Here is a 22,029-nt window from a genome sequence, read left to right on the forward strand (position 1 = left end):
CATCAGGCTTCCACTGGAGAAGAGTGCCACTAGGAATGGTACAGAGTAAGACTTTATTGGAGGGGTTAGACTCATTCAAGTGTGGGAACTCGTGGGGCAGTCTGTGTATGCTGCTGCTTCAAGTTGGCCAGATGGTCAGGTGGGAAAGCTGGATGTGGGTGAGAGCAAGGGCACTGGAACCCACACCTGTCTCTCCCCACCTCCAACCTCAGTGCTGTGAGTGACCTCGTTGGACAAGCTGGCGCCCTTCACCATCAACCTGCACACACACTTGGCCCACGACTTGAAGTTGAAGGGGAGATCAGGTCCAGGTGCCATCCCTCATCAACGGGGAAGGGGAGGTGGCGCTGAGATAAGGGTTTTCCCAGCCCTGACCCAGAATGAACACTCGTAGCTGCTGCTGCTCCACTCTCACCTTCCAGATGGCACACAGGATGTCTCTGTCTCCTCACGCCACCCCAGAACTCCAGGGAATTTTGGAAGAGGTCATTTGAACGCAATTCATTGCTTCGTTTTAGTTGCACTGACACAGTGCAAAGTTCTCCAGAGACGAAGAGGGACGACATGGTTGAGTGACAGGGGTGGGGTGTTGCTTCAGCTCAGGTGGGCAAGGAAAGCTCCTCTGAGGCCGTGGCATTTGCAGCAATTCCAAGTGGCATCCTCCAGGGACAGGAAGAAGGCAGGGTGGCTGGGGTCTAGAGATGAGGGGAGAGGCCAAGAAGAGTCTGCCAGGGCACAGGAACCAGAACAAGGAGAGAGCCTCACTGGCCATGGCTGGATTAGATTCTGTTCTCAGCAGGGCAGGGATGGGGCAGGATTTAAGCTTTTAAAAACTGCTAGGATGAGGGACTATGAGGGGGTGGGAAAGACAGGTTGGAGGGCCCACTTGCAGATGGCAGGGCTTCTACAGTGGTCTGAAGAGGAGATGATGGTGGGGGGGAGGTACTAGCTGTGAGAAGAGAGGTATTTGGATTCTGGGTCCATTTTGTGGACAGATTTAGGATTGAGGTGGGCTTGTGATGGACGATAGAGAGGCATTAAGGTCCTCAAAAATAACACAGTTATTATCCTGGACTCTTTTGGCCCTTGCTTCTGGGAAGGACATCATTTCTTTCGTGGCTTCCTTGCTAGCGGCCCCTGTCCTCATGGCTACCACCACCCATCCCCTGTGTCCCCTCCTGTCGCTTTCCATAACACACAGGGCTGGCCCCACCCCCATCCCTCCAATGTCCTGTGCCTTTAAGATGGGGACAGAAAGGCCAAGTGAAATCTGTCTTCCCCAAGTCCTGTCCTAATGAGAGGCAGAGGAAGAAGCTAATCAAAGCAAGAACCAGCCTGGGGGGGAAAAGGAAAGATTTTTATCCTCCCAACCCTGCAAGTTCCCCTCTGGCTCTGAGGAGCCTCAGAAGATTTCTCCCCGAACATATGAGTAATACCCGGCCCGAGCGCTCTCCTCCGAGCAGAGGGAGAAGATGAAGTGATTCTGTGTTTGATTAGAATTTATTTCCAACCTGCAGCCTTCCTGGTGTCAACCTCCCACGCTCGCTCGCTCTCTTGCTCGCTCACAGCCTCTTCAGAGTTTGGTGGCCAGAGAGGCAAGGTGAGGCAAGGAGACCCAGGGAGGGGAAAGGCGGGGAGCAGGGGTGGCAGAGGGTTCTGCAGGCTCCAGAGAACTTCCAATTGTCCTGTTGACAGTGGGGACAGGGAGAAGAGATGTGTTCTCCACTCACTACCCCCAGGGAGAGCGGACAGCAGGGTTGCTGGTCTAGCACAGCTGTGAACAAGAGCTGGTTGGATTTGTGAGTCTGGGGAGGGCTGGTTGTCTGGAGCAGTGTCAGGCTTGGCTGCTAGCTTGCGGGGTGAACCTGGGTAGCTCAGGTACCCTCTCTGGGTCTTCGTGTGTTTATTTTCCTCATCTAGCTTCAACAAGCTTTTAAAGACTTTAATTTCTATGATTTTAGACAATGTCCACATGTCTGTCTGGGGGCCAATTTGGTTCTCACTGCATTGGGTTGGGGGAGGTTCCCTCTATGTCATATTGGGAAATGATATGGGCCGGTGGGGGAGGGCCATGGCAAGATTGGTGTATTAAGACTTTTAAAAAAATATATATTTTATGGATTTTTTTAAAAATATATTTTTTATTGATTTTGTACAGAGAGAAAGGGAGAGAGACAGAGAGTCAGAAACATGGATGAGAGAGAGTCATCGATCAGCTGCCTCCTGCACACCCCCCACCGGGGATATGCCCACAACCAAGGCACATGCCCCTGACCGGAATCGAACCCAGAACCCTTCAGTCCCCAAGCCGACGCTCTATCCCACATGTGTCAAACACAAGGCCCGTGGGCCAAATCCGTCCCGCCAGGCCTTGCAATGTGGCCCGAACCGCGCTGTCATCACTGCACTCTGCTGCGTTTCCATCACAATGACAGTTTATGACTGTTCAGTAAACCATTTGGCCCACGATTTAGGCTGGATTTTAGATTTTGGCCCCTTCTCTGATTGAGTTCGACACCCCTACATATCCATTGAGCCAAACTGGTCTCGGCTATTTTATGGATTTTTTATAGAGAAGAAGGGAGAGGGATAGAGAGTTAGAGAGTTTGGAACATCGATCAGCTGCCTCCTGCACACCCCCTTCTGGGGATGTGCCCACAACCAAGGTACATGCCCTTGACCGGAATCGAACCTGGGACCATTCAGTCCACAGACTGACGCTTTATCCACTGAGCCACACCAGTTAAGGCCGTATTAAGACTTTGAGGCAAGGGCTCTCTCTTTTTTTGGGGGGGTCATTTCTAGAGGACGGGTAAATCACACCAAGTGACTCTTCTTTTCCCATCACTTCATTTAATCACTCATTCACTCATTCATTCATTCATTCATTCACTCACTCATTTATTCATTAGTTACCACAGGCTGCCTGCCTGATGTGCTGGGTTCAGTGAACAAGACCTGGTCCCTGGCCCCACAGGCTTAGGGTGGATGATGCAGCGTGCTGCGAGACCCGCTTCAGGACTGAGGCAGCTCCTCCTCCAGTGTCCGGGAGTGTTACCTGCTGAGAGCTTGCTGCTGAGAGCCTCTTCAGATCGCCCTTAGCCCAAGTCAACGTCACAGCCCTTGTTGGGTGCAGCCCCTTGGCCTCAGTGTGGGAGAACCTGAAGGGTGATCCTGCCCCAGAGCTCCAGATTGGGGCAGCTTGAGAGCAGGTCAGCGTCTCCTGCCCAATCTTGCTTCCTGTACCCCTCGCAGTGCTTTCCCAAGAGCCCCCTCCCCTCCATGAACCCCCTGCATCCAAATCTTCATCGGAGAGGCTGTTCATAAGCCGTCTGCCTGGACAGCCCTTAGCCCACACTATCTCATGCAATCCTCCTCACAGCCCTTTGAGGGAGACACCATGGTTACACCATCTTTACACACAAGAGGATTGGAGTAAAGAGAGGAGCTCTCTGCTTGGAGTCACACCGGGTAGTACATGGCAGAACTTGGACTTGAACACATGGCACCTGACTCCACAAGCCAGCTTGGAGCCACCCATCTGGAGCCTGGCCCATCCCAGGTGGTCAGCAAAGGGCAGGGAGTCATTATATGAACACACTTTTCTGCCCAGAGATTGGCCTGAGGATGGCTCTGGACCATTGACATTTTCCCTAAGACCTCCCCTCCCTCCACCTCCAAGCTGGCCTGCAGCCGCGATAGTAGCAGCAGCAGCAATCTTCGTGAGCCTCCCTGTGTGTCAGCTCCGAGCAGAGGAAAACAACACCTCCCTCGGCCACCCACTCTCCAGCTGCCCTGTCAACCACTGTTACCGCCAGCGGGTGGGTGTCTGCCTGCGCGCCACCTCACATGTGGTTGGTGCTGCTGGGAGAAGAGATTTGGAATCTGAAGCCACTTCATACTCTTCCTGAAACTGAACCAAGTCTGAGACCCTGGAGGATGGAGGCTCTGGCCACGCCAGGACCAGTGATGAGCAGAGGAGACTTGGCTCTAATCCTCCAGACTCAGGAGAACACCCCTCACTCTCAGGTGTAGCTCTCTACAGCCTGTCAGCGCTCCATGGACACGCTCACGTCTGAGCTCCTCAGCACGGCTGTGAGGCTGGCTGGCTGATGGCAACAGTCCTGCGTCATATGGTGAATAGAGGCTTGGAGACTGGAAGGGACTTTGTCTCAGGCCATTCGATCTTTGAAAATTCTCAAAATCCCTTCATTTTTAAACTACAAATAAAAATACATCTGTTGCTGAAGATCAGAACTGAGAGCTTAGAAATGATCTCGGGGGATTCTGGGGACCCCCCTCCCGTACGTGGTGCAATAACCAGTGGCAGAATCAGGGCCAAGGCCAAGTCCGGGGCTCATTCAATGACTCTTGGTTGGGAATTTTTCAAATTTCACACCGTGAATTGTTTCCCATTTAAGGCAGTAACCTCAACCGCTAATGGGAAGGCCAACACCACGCGAGCTTGTGAGCACTTGGTCCGCCTCTGATTGCCTGTTCTCCGGAGTTGATTGGGTCCTGTTCACCTTGTAACTCAGCTGCGGGCGTGCACAGTGGAGAAGGCTGCATGTATTTATTTTCCTATCACGGTGGCACAGGCGGCCCAGGGTGGAGGTGAGGCGGAGCAGCAGGGACAAAGAAATGCGTGTGTTCTGGCAAATTTGGGGAATTAGCTCTGAGGTTGTTCCAAGGAGAAAATGATGTTTTGAATCAGGAGTTATTATATATCTGAGCTCACTGCCTTTTAAAAGAACACCTTGCTTACCCAAGTGTTCTGTTTATAGATTTATTTATGCCTGGTTCAGTTTCAGAAATAATCTGAAGTGGCTAGTTATTTAATTAGATTGTGAGTTCCTTGAGGGCTGAAACTGCCTTCATTATCTCTCCTCTTCTGACAGGCTAACCAACTCCTGCTTTACCCTACCTACCGCATCCCCCCAGCTAGAGTCTATGCCTCTCTTTGCTGTAATAATCTGTTTCTGTGTCATTGTTTTCCACTGAATTATGAGTTCAGTGTGCACTGGGATGATGTATTACACATCTCAGTATTGTAGCCATTCATCCAACAACCAAATAACCACCCAACCATCCATGATCCATCCATTTCTGCCATTATCTATTTAATGCAACTATCCATCATACATTATCCATCGATCCACCTATTCATCCATCTATCTAACCACCTATCCATTCAACCACCTTTCAATCCACCCAACAACCAAACACCCATCCAAGCATCCATGATCCATCCATCCATCCAACCACCTATTTCTACAGTCATCTATTCATGTCACTATCCAACTATCCATCTAGCCATCTTGTGCTGCTGTGCTCTGAGTGGGCTGGGATAAGTCAGTGTGACTAAAGGGCCTGTGAGGGCCAATAAGGGCTAAAAGCATCCGGCCCCAGAAGCCCTTGGGGCTTTGGAGAAAGGAAGTTTGACTGTTCAAGTTCACAGGAAGCCAAATGGAGTTCACAGTGAAGACCCCTCTTGAGCTTGTGGAGCTTCTCCACCTGAGGCCTTCCGAGCACCTGCCGTCTCCCAAGCCCAGAACCAAACCCATTTCCTTTGTGCTCCTCCTCTTCCACCTGCTTTTCCCTTGTCCTTCTCAATCCCTGGAAATGACACTACCATCCATCCTTTTGCCCATTTCTTCACATTTCTTCAGGTAGCAGCACTTAGTTTCTCGGCATAATTGTTCCTATTCCAGTCTAGTTCTAATGGGACCAGCCTATAAGCATTTTCCCTCCTGGCCAGAGGGAAAGGGAGTGGAAAACATCCAAATTAGACCAATTATTGTTTCCCAGGCTTCAGGCCATAGTGCCAGGTGCAGAGAGGAACACCTGATCAAGCCTGACCAATCATAGCTCTTCCCTGGGATTTTTTTCTAACTAGAGCTGATGGGAAAAATGTCTTTTCCTAGTGGTTACAGGCTTTAAATATATGAGTCCTCCGAGCTCTTTGATTTTGGATAGTGAATGATACCAAGACATTCAGGAAGAGAATATTCTGAAGGTGCCTGAGGCCCAGGTTCCAGTTGCTCCTCAAGTCAGCTCCACCGCTTCACTTCCTTCAGTTTGTTTTCAGGACAGGGTGAGTCTTTGGGTAACATTTACTCTTTTCCTTCATAATTTGATTGTATTTCTGTCACTTGTAATCAAAGAATCTTGGCAAGCATCTTGCTCAACCCAGCAACTCAAGTATCTTCCTTGGTTCAGCCCTCTCCTTTATTTCCTTGTTTAATCAAAAGCAAATTCCTGCCCAACTGGTGTGGCTCAGTGGTTGAGTGTCAACCTATAAACCAGGAGGTTATGGTTCAAGTCCCAGTCAGGGCACATGCCTGGATTGTGGGCTCAGTTCCCCAGTTGGGGGCATGGAGGCAACAGACACTTGATGATTCTCTCTCATCATTTTATTTTTATTTTTATTAACAGTAATCGTGCCTCGGATAAACCTCATTGGCTATGATATTGCCAATGCACAAAGCTATCTCTCTCATTATTGATGTTTCTATCTCTCTTTCCATCTCCTCTTTGAAATAATAAATAAATAAATATATTAAAAAAAAAAAGACATGAAAAAGCAAATTCCTTGAATTCAACCCTCTGATGAGCTCTCAAATCATCTTCCTTCTCTCCATCCCAACAGCTTATTGGATTTTGGGAGATTCTTTCTCTGGATCCAGTCTCACCCATTCCAACCTCTCACTTCAGCCAGAGAAATCTTTGTAGCACAAATTGGACCTGGTTATTCATGCTATAAACCTTTCAGTGGCTTTCCCTTTACTCTCAAGATAAAGTCCTAGCTTTATATTAAAACAATTTTTTGGAAATAATTTTAGATTCATGGAAGAGCTGTCAAGATATTACAGAGAGTTCCCATCTATCCTTTACCTCACTTCCCCTAACGTTAACGTATCACGTAGTCATGGTATGTTTGTTAAAATCAAGAAATTAGCACTAGATCAACACTATTAACAAAATGACAGATTCCATCAGTGTTTCCAGTATTGTCCCTTTTCTTTCCAGGCTCCGATCCAGGGTACTAGGTTGCACTAGAAGTGCCAGCTTTCCAACAGGGCATTGGGTGCCTTTTGCTATTTGGCCTCTGTTTACCCCCAAGCCCATCGCTAGCCCCTCACAGTGCCCCTTTCTTCTCTGCCCACCCTGCATCACCAGAGGTTCCTCAAAGGCTCAGGCCTTTTCTGAGTCCTCTCTGTCTGAGGAGCCCCTAGTCCCTTTCTTGATCCAACTAACCCTTTAAGACTCTGTTCAGTTAGCGCTCCTTCTCGAAGGCCATCTTGACCAAACCCAGCTGATGAGTGGGCTTCTCTAGCCGCCTCCATTGCTCTCTCCACCCTGCATCCTCATCTGGGAATTTGATCATCTGTTTCCTGTCCTCTCCGTTGAGCTCCCTGGGGGCAGCACCCTGTTTAATTTATCTCCGTGGGAACTTGGTGAATGTTTGCAAAATGGATGAAGTTAGGGAAAAAGTCAATACCTACACGAGTGTCGGCAATAGCTCAGAGGGAGAAATCGGCAGCCAGGGGAAGCTTCTCGACTTGAATCTTGGAAGATGGAGTAATAAACTAACATCTATTGAGCATAGACTATGTGCCAGGCACTATTCTAATCATTCTGCACACACTAATTGAATTCTCACGAGAACTCCAGGAGGAAGGTACTATTATTCTCCCCATTTTACCCATAAAGAAAGAGAGGTGGAGCAACTTACCAGATGCACAATATTAGAGGCAGAGCTGGGAAATGTCCTGAACGGCTTCTGCTTTGCTAGACCTGTGTGTGTGTGTGTGTGTGTGTGTGTGTGTGTGTGTGTCCTGTGGAAGCAGTAGGAGGTATTCCAGACCCAGGCAACTGGTAAACCTGAAGTATTTTTGAAGGTAAGCATGGGCAACCCAGTTTCTTGAGGAGTTCCTGGGGAGGGTGTGTTGTTGGTTACCTCTGAGGCTGACAGGTGTGACGGGGGGAACAGCTGTGGGCAGATGTGGATTTGGAGAACTGCATGCGATTATGAGAGCCATGGACACTCTCTGGAGTGTAAGTTGGCCAGAGGCTCTGAGAGCTGGGAGAAAGCCAAGCAACCCCAGAAGAGAATGTCTCAAGGAAGGAAGAACATAGCGCCCCGGAGAAAGCAGAGCCACCAGGCCAGGGTGGGCATGGAGTCAGGACGAGCCTGCTAGAGTGAGATTATCCAACCAAATTTCCGAAAGATGGATGATGTGGTTCAGGTAGGCCCTTGCAACTATCCCCGAGTTGATAGTGTGTGTGAAAAGGCCTTTCACACCCTATTGTTTCTAATTCATCCTTCCAGTACCCAAACAAGGCAGGCAGGCACCATATCCATGTCCTATTTACAGATTGGGAAATGGAGACTTAGGATAATGACTTGCCTGAGGTCACACAGCTAGAAAGGGACACAGTAAACATCCAATGAATGAATGAATCCAATGAATCCAATGAAACATCCAATGAATGAATAACTAAGAACAGTAACCCAGGACTATTCCTTTGCCCTCTGAGAAAGGGCAGTCAGGGCCTCGAGCTGGAGTACTTGGCACACAATGGGGTGTCAGTATACATAGCTGTGGAGGGGATGGATGCAAGTGGTATCAGAAAAATGTAGAAAGAGAAAGGCCCCAATAATATCACAACCTAGCATACCGAACACTCAGCTTGTGTCTGGAATGATGCACATAATACACCATTCAGGCAACCCCCACAATTTAGCTGGCTAGATTATTGCTCTTCCCTTTCTAGGGGACGGGAGGAGACTGAAGGAATTAGGCAACTTGGCGAGGAATCCCACAGCCAGAGAGTGTGTAGACAGGACTGGAGCCAGGTCTGACATGGAGCATTTGCACCTACCAGACGTCATTAGGTAGTTACCTACCTGTACAAACACACAGATACATACAAGAACTCATACATAGACATACTCATGCACACATGCCCATAAACACACAGATATGTATTCAGACAGACATACAGATACACACAGGTGCACAAATAGACATAGGCATACACATTCAGACACTCACAGATATAGAGACACACACAAAGACACACAGACACACACAGACATACACCCATGAGTTGTGGTCTTTGGAGGAGATTCACCGGATGCCTTGGCTAGAGTCTCCACATGAGGAGATGCCAGGGAATGACTGGGTGTTCCTTGGTTGGTTCCAGTCCAGTTCCTTCAAAGAATACAAACAACCAAGCTTTCTAGAGAGGACACTCCCCCCGCTCCCCCGCTCTCTCTGGCTTTCCCGAGAGGATGACAAAGGCATACACAGTTGTGTCACCAAGACCACAGTCCTGACAGGGAACATGTTCATCAGCCTCATGCCCAGGTAACCCCTGACCTGTTTTCTGTGACCGCCCTCCCACTCTGTAGGATTTCACACAGATGGCACCACCTGGTATATGTCTTTTGTGTCTGGCGTCTTCCGCTCAGCACAGTTATTTCGGGACTCATCTGTGTTATTGCTTGTGTCAGTAGTTCATGCCTTTGCACTGCCAAAGAGTACTCCATTCTACAGAGCTCTCGCATTGTGTCCATTCACCAGCTGATGGACATTTGAGAAGTTTCCAGAAGGGAAGTGACCTATGTTTCCCCCAGGGATTTGGTGCTGGGGGAGCTGGGAGGAGCCAGTGGAGGGGAGCGGGAGTGAGTAGGAGTGGGGATTTTGGAGTTGGATGAGCTGCAGATTCTAGCCTTGGCTTAATCAACTATAATACTAACCTCTCTGAGCCCCCATTCCTCCTTCTCTAGAATGGGGACAAAAACAACCTCATGGGATGGATTAGGAGGATTAAGTGCCTGGAGACCGATACATTCAAAGAACATTTATTTAGGACCTACTATGTGCTTGCTAGACACTGTTCTTGGTGCAGGGGACATAGTGGAGAATTAGATAAACAGTCTCTATGTTCTCTCGTGAAGCTTACAGGCAGCCTGGGAGATATAAATATGGAAACAAAATCAACAGTTATCAATTGTGACAAGTGCTATTCGAGGGAGCCAAATGCTCATCATTTTAGGACAAGGTTATTAGAGAGTTTGTTCAAAGAGAAGATATTTAAGGTGGGAGCAGAGTGATGGGGAGGCGGAGGTGGAGGTGGGGAGTGGGAATAGCATATGCAAAGGGGCACAGTTTGCAAAGGTCTGACTGTGTTCCAGGCACAGAGATGGGGCGAGAGTGCGTGGAGACACCAGAGCGCTGGCTGCAGGCTTGGCCGTGCTGGGTCGGGCAGGAGTTTGTGGATTTCGCGCGAAGAGCAGATTTATTTTAGACACAGCGAGTGCCGGTTGTTATTTATTCTTCCTCTCATTTCCCATCACCCAAGGGTCTCAACTCCCAGTTCAAACCTCCTTCCAAAAACTCTAGGTGGGCAGGTGCAAAGCTGGGGTCTGTAGCCAGCTGAGCCCATGCCCTTACCCCGACCTCACCAGCAGGCCTGGCAAGCTGGCTGGCACCAGCTGGTGGGGTAGGGGTAGATGGAACACCATCTGCTGCTCCCTTTTGTCCATCAGCCCATTGTCTGGCCCACACCCGCTGCTCTGAGGACAAGGGGGACAATGGGGAAAGTGATCTTCGGGGCTCTTGTTTCCTGGCCTGGCCCCTTGTCCCCACGATGACACCAGGAAGAGAAGTCCCCAGCCTTCCCCCCCCCCCCCCCCCCCCCGCACCCCTCCTCCTGGCCTCCCCGGGGTGGAGGTAGAGGCTTTGCCAAGCAGGAGGCAGCACCGCCAGCACCACTCGGATCCCTCATCATCTCCCTGGCAACCGCAGCTGCCAAATTGTCAGTCGGAGGGTGTTTTTTTTTTAGCACCCGGGCGCGGGTTTTTCTTCTTGCACTCCCTTGAAAGGCGGCGTGCTCTTGGCAAAGGATCTGCTTATCACTTCCCGAGGGCCCGGGCTCCTGGCCTGGGGTCCAGGGGTTCCCCAGGCCCCTGGGAGCCAGTGGCCGAACAAGCCAAGCCAAGCCAAGCACATGATTAAGATGCCAGCAGGACGGAGGCACCAAAATAAACTCAAATGATCCTGGAGACGGAACTTCACTTAAAAAAATCAGAATGCGGTTAAACTGCTTTGTGCTCACTTTATGTTTTGGTGGTATTTTTATTTGGGCTTCACCCAGTGTCGGGGAGCAGGGCACCATATGTTTTTCATGGCTTTGAGTCTTGAAAAGTCTGGACCCAGCCCTGAGGGGAGGTGGGCAGACCCCTGGACAGCGACCCTCTCATCCCTCTGGTGGGCAATTCAAGCGCAGGGTGCCCCTCAGAGCTGGCTGGTTAGCAGCTGGTGCCGGCTGCTCTCTGGCGGTCCAGAAGCCGGAAGGGGCCATATAGCCATAATACTGGCCCATGTTCATTGAGCATTTACTGTGTGCCAGAAATTGCCTCATAGATGTCAACTCTTTTTCTCTTCACAACCAATCCAGGAGGTGAAGACTACTATCAGCATCCCCATTTTGTAGATTGGAACACTGGAGGGCACAGAAATAACATTTATTGCCCAAAGTCATAGGTATCGGGTGACCAGAGCAGGATTTGAACCTGGTCAGTGGGCTCCATGCTCTTATACTCTCTCTCTCTCTTTTTAATTATTTTATTTTATTGAGTTTTTACAGAGAGGAAGGGAGAGTGATAGAGAGCTAGAAACATCGATGAGAGAGAAACATCGATCAGCTGCCTCCTGCACACCCTCCACTGGGGATGTGCCCGCAACCAAGGTACATGCCCTTGACTGGAAATAAAATCTGGGACCTTTCAGTCCGCAGGCCGACACTCTACCACTGAGCCAAACTGGTTTTGGCCATGCTCTTAATCTCTCTCTCTCTCTCTCTCTCTCTCTCTCTCTCTCTCTCTCTCTCTCTCTCTCTCTCTCTCCCCCCCCCCCCCCCCCATCCCCACTACTCTGGTTGCTGATGGAACTCATGCACAGCTCCCTTTTCAGAAGGTGAGGTTCCCCCCCCCCCCCCCCCCAGCCTCACACCAGGCCAGAACTCTGGGGAGATAAAACTAAAGATCCAAGGCCCCTCTTCGGGCTTGTCACTGTTCAGGGGTCTGCACCCCTCGCCTCAGGCCCCCTCGGGGCTGGGTCCAGACCTCACTGACTTGCATAGCGTGTAGTTGGGAGCCATAGGTTTTGTGTCCCTGCTCTGAGACTTACTAGCTCCGTGGCCTTGGATGAGACACTTCCCCTCTCTGAACCGCACGCCCCCCCCTCTGTAATTGGGATGACAATCACACCTCCTGCACTGGGTTGGTGTGAGCATTGAGTGAGCGCCTGGAACAATGTGTGCCCCTTAGACTGTGCTCGGCAGATGCTAGGGTGATTGTTGTGACTGCTTTTGCCCTCCCCTCCGGGTGACATGGGGATTGAATAATGGGTGAAGGCACTTGCTACGTGGAGGATAATGACACAAGTGCCAGGGCTTTGTGACTCATAAATACGAAGTGTTCAGTCTGGAGGGTAGGGGGGGTGAAGGCTGAGATGAGATCTGTCCTCCCTGGGTGCTAATTGCCAAGTGCCAGCTCAGTGGGATGGCAGTGAGGGCACCGGCAGCTAAGAGGCAAGGGCAGGCTGCCAGTTTGCACTGATCCCTGAGCCAAAGGGAAGAGGCTCGGATCCCCCCGTCCCCCCGTTCCTGTCCCTCTCTGGCCCTCAGGCTCCCCGTATATACAATGGGTGATTTCTAAGCCTTCTGCCCAGCTCTGATTTTCCATGACTCTGCTGGAATAAAAGGACATGTGAAAATGAAAGTGGCAAAGAGACACAGTGTGGTTGGTGGGCTGCAAAGATGTACCCAGTTCTTCCCTTTTCTCGGCAATCACGCCGTTTACAAAATGACTTTGCAGCTTCTCCCTTCACCAGGCGGAGTCTGTTTCTCCAGCCCATGAGCCCGGCTGTCCTGGAGACTTGCTCTGACTGATGCAAAGCGAAGGAGCTGGCAACGTGCGGTTCCAAGTTTAGGCCTCAAGAGGGCTGCAGCTCCCTCTCTCTCTTTCTCCTTCTCTTCTCCTCCTTCCCTCATTTCCTCCCTTCCTCTCGCTCCCATTCCCTCCCTCACGGTGACCCTTAAGAGACACATGGCCTGGTCACTTCCGTCATCCCCACCGACAGCCAGCTAATTGTCAAACCGGTGAGAGTGAGGCCGTCCTAGCCTTGTCCTCCCTCAGCCCACCTGCCAGGTGTCAGCAGACAGAACCAGATAAACGGAGGGCCTGGTCCCCAGCAGCAGACCCCCCCCCCCCCCGCCCCCCCCCCCCCCCCCGCCTCTGAGAGGAAATAAATGTGCATCATGGCATGTCACTGAGGCTTTGTGGTTGTTACGCAGCGTTGCTGAGTCAGTAGATAACTGATACACGTGGTCCGTGCAGAAGAGTGTGGCTGTGACCCTCTGTGTGACCTCTGCTGGGTCTGTTGCAGGCCCTCGGGGGCCAGGCAGGGCGAGATGGCGGAACCCTTATGTGCTGCATAAGAACAGCCTCGCGTCAGACCCAGTTTTCCCACGTTCTAGCTGTGTGACTTTGGGCAAGTTACTTAGAGAGAATCACGGATGCCAGCTCTGAGATTGCTATGTAGATAAAGCGAGTTAATCCAGGGAAAGCGCTTAGAAAAACCGTGCCCACGTGTGGTCTGAGGTCAGGTAAATCCGAGCTGGAACCCTGACCTTGGCTGGGGGTGCGACCTTGGCTCCTGTCTAAGCTGCCACGTCCTGATCTGTCCACGCTGGATTCCACTGGCATCTTCTTCATACACGGGCTTATGTGTGTAAAGAGCTTCACCCAGGGTCTGACCCAGGGGGTGCTTGGGAAATCTGTGTGGGGAGGGGCCTTCCTGGCAGATCTTGTCTTTCCTTGTGCGCCCCCCTGCACCCGCCAGCTGCTTCTGGTGATGTGGAGTCAATCTCAGCACTGGGTGTCCCTCGGAGACCAGCTCCAGGTCAGCTTCCCTGGATGAAAGGTGGGGAAACTGAGGCCCAGGGGAGGTGCTGCCCGAGGCCACACACAGGCCGTGGCTGGAACCATCACGCCCCGGCTGCCGCCTGGCGCTCCTTCCATGCTGGTGGGGTGCTCGTGCTCCTGGCCTTGGCGGCTCACGCAGTTCCCGCCCCGGGTCCAGCACAGGGACCTCCCGGTGGCGAAGCTCTCACTGATCTTTCCCGTGAGCCCAGCCAGGCTGCTCCTGGAGGCCCAACCACCTGTCAGGTCAGGTGTGTAGGTGACGGAGGACCCATGTGACAGAGGCCTCGGTGAGAACATAGAGGGCGAGATCAGCGCCCTGGGTATCCGTGGGGAAACCGAGGCTCAGGAGGGGCCGGGCTCTTCCCTGTATGTCCGCTTAGGTAGAGGCAGAGTCGGGCCTAGAACCCAGGCCTCCTGACCCTCAACTTGGGCCTTTCTCTCGGCTCCTTCCCCACCACCTGGATGCTGTGGGTGTGACTGAAAGAGAAGTCAGGAGTCAGGCAGGGTGGAGCCTGCCCCATGCCAGGCCTCAGCCCGGCTCAGGGAGCCTCCTGGGGCTGTCCTCCATCCCCTCCCTGTCCCTGGTGACGACAGGGCTGTGGCCTGGCTGTGGCCCAGACACTGGCTCCCGGGCCCTCTCGGGAATGATCCCTGACCTCATTGTCTGTGGCGAGAGCAGCCCAGATACTGAGTAAGGAGTTCCCCAGGCCGCAGCCTGCCTCTGCGGGTGATCCTCCATGTCTTAGCTTGTCTCCAGGGAGGAGGCAAGGGGTTCCCTCCTCTTTGTGTCCCTTCCACAGGCTGGCCCTACAGGGCAGAGGGTACTGTGTGTGTGTGTGCGCGTGCATGTGTGCACACATGTTAATCACATGCATGCCGTGTTCATTCTGTGTGCTCACTGGAAGTAGGTGTCGGATGTGTTCACATAAGTTCTTGCTGGACCTTCTTCTGCCCAAGGTGTGGGTCTCCTATGCATGAGTTGTGTGCACACAAGTGGTGCGCAGTGTGTGTGCATGCCCAGGTGGATAAGGGAGTCCTTGGAGCAGGGGCACGATGTGCTCACACCCTGAGCACCTACTGCATACACTGCATGTATGTACTGCATGTGAACTCTGAGTGTGTTCACATGTGTGCAGGTTGTATGCGCGCACATGATATGTGTGCATGTTGCACTCACACCACTTACCATACACGTGGTGAATGCACATGGTGGTCAGGCCTCAGACAATCAGGATTGGCTCTGAGAGTGGAGGGGGAGGGCTTCAAGGTTCCGCGCTGTGTGCGTGTCCTGTGCAGTCCTGCTAGCTTGCCTCAGACCCTGCTTCTGGGGTGCCTACTTCCACAGCTCAGGCAGCCCCAGGGACCGGGACGCCATAGGGAGCTGGAGGCAGAGGGATCGTTTCGGGGGTGTCCTGAGCCGGACCCTGTGCCAATGAGAGACCGCGGCACCTGCATCTCTTCTGGCCGCTTTTGGTCACTCTGCCCTTTGACCTGTGGCCCCCAGATCGTTTGCCTCTGGGACTCCTATGGCCTTTGAGGGCCCTATACATAAGGGGTCCTTGAACCTCCAAGCAGGGGGGTTTGGGTTCCCAGAGGAAGCCCCTTGGGTGTCCCTGACCTTACAGCTGGCTTTGATCCAGCCAGAGAAGCTGGGCGGCCTGGAGCCCAGGTCTGCTGGCATTCAGGTCCTGGGTCCCATCCTCCCCCACCCTGCCAGGGCACCTCCAGGGACTTCCGCAGCCACCTGATGAGGTTGGGGAAGGGAATAATCACATCTGATACTTGCATCTACCCGTCCATGTGCCCTCATGTACTCTAGGCGAAAGACAGCGCAGCCTCCTCACCCCCCTTCCAGGGCTGCTATGGCAACGCAGAAGTTGGCTTGCCATCTGCTGTCTATAGGGACCTCAGTCAGGCCTTTGCCATGCTAGGAATTAGTGAGAGGAGGCACCCAACCTGCTCGGGGACAGCCATCGGCCACATCTGGCGGCTCTTAGCCCTGGAGTTCCTCAGAGATGATGCGGCATGGAGTCTCTCCAGCTGGCGGAGAAGAGTGGACATAGAGAGAGCCCTGGTTCTCTCCGGGGTTAACCTCTGCTCGTAACATCCTCTCTTGGGGGGTGGGGGGTGGGGGGAACGGCCAGACACTAATTCACACTGGAGTGTAAATATCTAACTTCTTCTGGAAGGGTAGTGGGCTTGGGAGGGTGTCGAAACTTGAACTTTAATAGAAATTAAAAGCTTTAGGTATGGGAGGGAAGTATAGGGCTGTTAAGCTATTTAAAATTCAGTTGTTGCCGAAACCGGTTTGGTTCAGTGGATAGAGCGTCGGTCTGCAGACTGAAGGGTCCCGGGTTCGATTCCGGTCAAGGGCATGTACATTGGTTGCGGGCACATCCCTGGTGGGGGGTGTGCAAGAGGCAGCTGGTCGATGTTTCTCTCTCATCAACGTTTCTAGCTCTCTATCTCTCTCCCTTCCTCTCTGTAAAAATCAATAAAATATATTTTAAAATAAAATAAAATAAAATAAAATAAAATAAAATAAAATAAAATAAAATTCAGTTGTTAAGGTAGTCGAGAAATGCAGGTGGGGAACTGCAAATCTAACTTGGCCTTGGGTGTTGATGGCAGACGGGGAGGGTCTGAGCCTCCTTTGGCCTCTGTCTCTGAGGCCTTTGCTGCTGCTGGGAGCTGAGCTGTTCCTACTGGGCTCAGAGATTCTCCTGCCCCCACTTCTGGCTCCAGCACATTTGTTTTCTTTGGAAAAATGTTCTCTCTTGGATGCTCTGTGCTTAGAGTGAAAAGAGCAGTAGGGAGGAGGAGAGAGTAAGGATTCCAGTAGAGGAGTGAAGTGGAGGGAGGATGGGGTGGCATGGAGGAGGACTGGGAGAAGAGGAGAGAGAGGGGAAAGGGAAGGAGGGTCTGAAGGAAAATGTAAATGAGACCAGTTGCAGGGCCTGTTTGAATTGCTGATCTGTCACCAGAGGGTGCGTGAGTGACTTCCTCCCCCCTGTTACAGCTTCCTGATCCATAAGATGGGTGCAATAACCCCCTGGAGGGGAAGGGGGGTTGTGAGGATTTGGGAAGATGCATGTGGGGTCCTGGTATGGTGAGAACTCAGGGAGGTGCATGTGGAGGCCTGGCATGGTGAGAACACGGGAGGTACATGTGGAGGCCTGGTATGGTGAGAACACGGGGAGGTGCATGTGAAGGCCTGGCATGGTGAGAACATGGGAGGTACATGTGGAGGCCTGGCATGGTGAGAACACGGGGAGGTGCATGTGGAGGCCTGGCATGGTGAGAACTCAGGGAGGTACATGTGGAGGCCTGGCATGGTGAGAACACGAGGAGATGCATGTGGGGTCCTGGCATGGTGAGAACACGGGAGGTACATGTGGAGGCCTGGCATGGTGAGAACATGGGGAGGTACATATGGAGGCCTGGCATGGTGAGAACATGGGGAGGTGCATGTGGAGGCCTGGCATGGTGAGAACATGGGGAGGTACATATGGAGGCCTGGCATGGTGAGAACACGGGGAGGTACATGTGGAGGCCTGGCATGGTGAGAACACGGGGAGGTGCATGTGGAGGCCTGGCATGGTGAGACCACAGAAAATGGCACCACTCTTGCCCTCTGCCATCGGTTCTGTCTCAGAGAGGTTCCTAGACTTGCCCCCAGGTCCTCCTCACTCTTAGGACCCGCTCCTGCTGGCTTGGGCGGCACAGTCTGCCTGGGCGAGGAACCCCCTCCTGCAGGCCCTGGGCGGGCCCCACAGGCGCCTGCTCACCAGGCACAGGGCCACGGGCTGGGAGTAACCCACATAAATTGAGGTCAGTGTGCTGTGTGGAGCCGGGGTGCCGGAGTTCTCCAGCTCAGGGGCCCCTGGCCCAATCTCAGGCTCGGGAACTGGGACGAAGCAGGAGATAAACAGGGGAGTCATTCTCCAGCGTGGAGCCCACCTCCTCCCCATGTCTGGCACCCCAGCATCAAGCCCAGCAAGCCCTGCTAGCACCCAGCTCGGCTCAGCAGGGAAGAGAAGGGTACAGACAGGAGGAGGGGAAGGCTGGGGGTGTGTGTGAGGGCAGGATATCAAATCCTCTCCACCAACGAGCTCCTTTCTGTGAATTTCTAGCATCTGCAAATTTATTTCTGCCAGCAATTTACCTTTTCTGCAAGCAAGAGAAATCTGTTCTTGTTTATGAGTCACCGCTTTTGGGAAAGATGAGAAAAAGAAGCATCTGCAGTTGGGAATATGACAGGGGCTGAAGTTCAGAGGCAGGGCCAGCGAAAACGATGCAGCAGGGTCTGATGGGGTCTCACTGCCATTCTGCCAGAGGCCGTTATATCGCTGGAACATGGCTTTGTTAATGTGCACACGGTATCCTTCTTGGGAAAGCAAACATCTTATAAGTAAATAAACTTGGGAGCTGAAGAGTGGAAGCTCTAGCCCTGGCCAGGTGGCTCAGTGGGTTGGAGCTTCGGCCAAAGGTGTCAGGCTCGAGTCCCCGTCAGGGCACACATCCAGGCTGCGGGTTCGATTCCCAGTGGGGATGCATAGAGGAGGCCACTGACTGATGTTTTTCTCTCACATCCATGTTTTTCTCTCTTCCTCTCCTTCCCTCCCTCTCTCTCTCTCTCTCTCTCTCAAATCAATAAAAATGAGCGAAAGCTCCACCTGACATGATGGAATAAACAGGAAGATGTGCTGTCGGTAGGAAATGTCAAGCCCAGTTAGAACGGCCGGGGAGGGCTTAGCATTAGCTCCACAGTTGAGGGCTGGAGGAGGGTGGCTGGATCCTGCCTCTGGGAAGTGAGGGGGGCCCATTATCCTGTCCTCCGTGAGGGGCACTGCCACCAGGAGACTCCCCGGGGCGTCCCCTTCCTCCCCGCCAGGAGGAAGCTTGCTAGAAATGTGGACTCACAGGCCTGGCCCAGAGCTACCGACTCAGAACCTGCACTTTAACACGGTCCCCAGGTCTGAGTGCATCACAGTTCTAGAAGCTCTGTCTGAGCCAACCTTCCAGGGTTGCTGCGAGGGTTAAACGGGGTGACGTTATAGGAAGTACTGAAGACAGCGGTCCGCTGTTATTATTATTGGTGTCGAGGTGTGTATAGAGGTTTGCTTATTCAGATACTTAATATGTGTAAATAAACGTGTGCAGGGAGGACCAATTACAGAATTCGCAGGATCCAGTGCAAAATGAAATGTGGGCCTCTGGTTAAAAATGTAGATGGTGGACAGAGCCTGAAGTCAGGGGCTGGCCCTCTTCGCTTGGGGCCGGTGTGACCTCTTCGCTTGGGGCCGGTGTGACCTCTAACCTTGGGGCCGGTGTGACCTCTAACCTTGGGGCCTGTGTGACCTCTAACCTTGGGGCCTGTGTGACCTCTTCGCTTGGGGCATGTGACCTCTTCGCTTGGGGCCGGTGTGACCTCTTCCCCTGGGGGTTGTGTGACCACCCAGGTCCCGGGAGGAAGCAGCTCTGAGCGCAGGCATGTGTATGTGGATGTGCACGGGTGTTTTCGAGGCCCCGGTGATTGGAGGGTTTCCTTCCTATGGCCCATCCTGGTGGTTTTACAGATGGAGACAGCCTGGGGGAAGGGTGCAGAGCTGGGACTGAACTCGGCCCCCACTTCTTCTCCACCCTCAGTGCCGGGTAAGTGTGTCTGAGCCTGGGCGTCAGCAACTTTGGGGATTCGCTGAGGACTCACAGCTGAGAGATGTTCTCTCACGCTTGCACGTTGCAGAGAGACTGTGGGGTTCGCTCCCCCGGGGATCGTGGGCATCCACTCCCAGGGAGCTCTTGCCGCTCGGAGAAGGAGTGTGAAATTTAATTTGCACTAATTGTCCCGGAGTGAGAGGAGCAGGGATGAGCTGGCGCTGCACATGGCACATTCGGCCTCTTCCGGTAGCGCCAGGTCCCCAGGTTGCAGTTTATTGATGTGCCAAGAGCTAGGGGTGCTCTTACCATGGCAACCACAGCTGCTGGGATTTTGGGGTGGCTGGGCTGGGAAGTAGGATGGGAGAGGGGAGGGAATGAATGGGGCGAGGCAGATCTAGGGCTCATGGGTCCCTGTGATCTTGGGGGGCCCTGTGCAGAGCCCCACTCTCTCTGGGGGAACGGTAGAGGAAAGGAGATGCTAGGTGAGGCCGGCTTTGGCGGGAGAGGTCAGCAGCTCGATCCCAGGAGAGGGATGGACTGTCCCAGTCCTGAGGGAGAGAGGGGTCCTCCTTTCGGCCTGTGCGGCAGGCGGTGTCCCTCTGCGGTCCTCAGGATGTAGGCTGAGCTGGAGGACAGAAACCCAGAGGCTGCTGGCAGAGGAGGGGGTAAAGGAGGGACTCTAGAACCAGGGGCAAAATGCCTTGCCTGTCTCTTCCTGCTCCTGCCCAACCCCTCAGCTCTAACATTCTCTCCCCATCTCCTTCCTGCTCATTCTCCCCTCTCCCTCCTTCCCTTCCCCCTTTCCTCTTGGACGCTCTTTCCTGCCACCACTAGAGGGCGCCGAGGCGCTATGGTCATCTATGATTTATCAGCCTGCGACCCTTTAGCTTTGAAGCCTGGATGCCCCAGAGCACTGGGTCCTCAGTAGAGATGGGACATTCCAGCCTGTTTGGAGCCTGGGGCAGGTGTGAACTGACCTCAAGGGCAGAGCATATGACAATGACCTCCCCTAACAACTCAGGGAGTTTTAGAAGTGGGGTGTGTGTGTGTGGGGGGAACTCTCTTGGACCCGGAAGTTTCCATGGGGTCCCTCTCACCCCCTTTAGCAAGACACATCACCCTCCAAGCTAAAGCTTCCTCATCTGTACAATGGGGCAACCAACCCCATCCGACTAGTGAGGACTGGACAGAATGACACACGGGAACCACACAGAGCAGGACTCCGATGGGATTCTTCTCCACCTTGTAGATCAGACAGCGAAGGAATGTTAGGTGCCGGGGGGGCTCTGCCTGGCACTGAAAGACAAACGGAAACGAGGCAGCCACAGGTCTTTGCATCGCGAAGCTCTCAACCTGTCGAGGATGAAGTGATTATATGTAACTGAAGCTATTTTTAAATGGCAAATGCTTAGGTCATTATAAATGTGTGTGCCGTGGAATGCAGGCTGAGAGCCCTGTCGCTCTAAGCGTAGGTCTGGCAGGGTGGGGGCGATGGGAGGGGGGACTAGGAAAGGGCCTCCAGGCTGGAGGACAGCACATGCACAGGCTGGGAGGGAGGAGGGAGGAGGAAGGTGACCCAGGCACAGCAGGCAGGCCCTTGGCGGAGGCTCAGTGAGAAGGATGAGGTGGGAGAAGAGCTGGGGATTGGGCAAGGCCTGCTGCCTGGGCTGTCTGGTGAGGACCCGAGCATCAGGAAGGCAAAATAGAAGGCCCAGCGACCTTCCTGTGACAAAAAAGAGATGGACATTTCAACATGATGACAGCATGTTTGAAAAGGAACGGGGCCAGACCCCAGCCCTTGGCCAAATGCACAAGCTGTTGATTCTGGGGAAGCGAATCCAAGGTACCCGATCAGCATCCCTCCCTCCCCTTTTTCCCTTCCTCTCCCCACGGCCACCCTTTCTCCTCCAAACTCAGATGCTTTAGACCTCAAGACCAGAGGTGTTTTTTTTTGTTTTTTTTTTAAGTTCAAAAAGTTTTCCTTTTCATCAAAGCTATACATGCACATAGTCTTAAAAATCAAACAGTTCTTCAAGATTTATTATAAAAGTCAGCTGACCCTTGGCCTCGCTCCATTTCCCTGACCCCAGGGAGGCAACTATGTGCTTTGATTTCTTTTAGCTGATTCTTTTGGTGTTTATTTTCATGTTTCTAAATGGCATGCTTGCATTGTTACTTCTTGAATGTTCGTTTTTTGGTTAGTTATTTCACTTTTGGGGGTAACAGTTTTATTAAGATATTAGAGGCCCAGTGCATAAAATTTCATGCACTGGGTGTGTGTGTGTGTGTGTGTGGGGGGGGGTTCCCTCAACCAGGCCTGTGCCCTCTCACAGTCTGGGACCCCTCCCTCCTCACCACCTGCCTTAGTG

The 22,029-nt window shown here is 52.6% G+C and overlaps 1 pseudogene; it reads right to left on the reverse strand.

Annotated features, from left to right (window-relative positions):
• Positions 1–6,360: 6,360 nt before the first annotated feature.
• Positions 6,361–6,489, reverse strand: LOC118724975 (annotated as a pseudogene).
• Positions 6,490–22,029: the final 15,540 nt, after the last annotated feature.

Source organism: Pipistrellus kuhlii, unplaced genomic scaffold (assembly GCF_014108245.1).
Source record: "Pipistrellus kuhlii isolate mPipKuh1 unplaced genomic scaffold, mPipKuh1.p scaffold_m20_p_2, whole genome shotgun sequence".
NCBI classification, from domain to species: Eukaryota; Metazoa; Chordata; class Mammalia; order Chiroptera; family Vespertilionidae; genus Pipistrellus; species Pipistrellus kuhlii.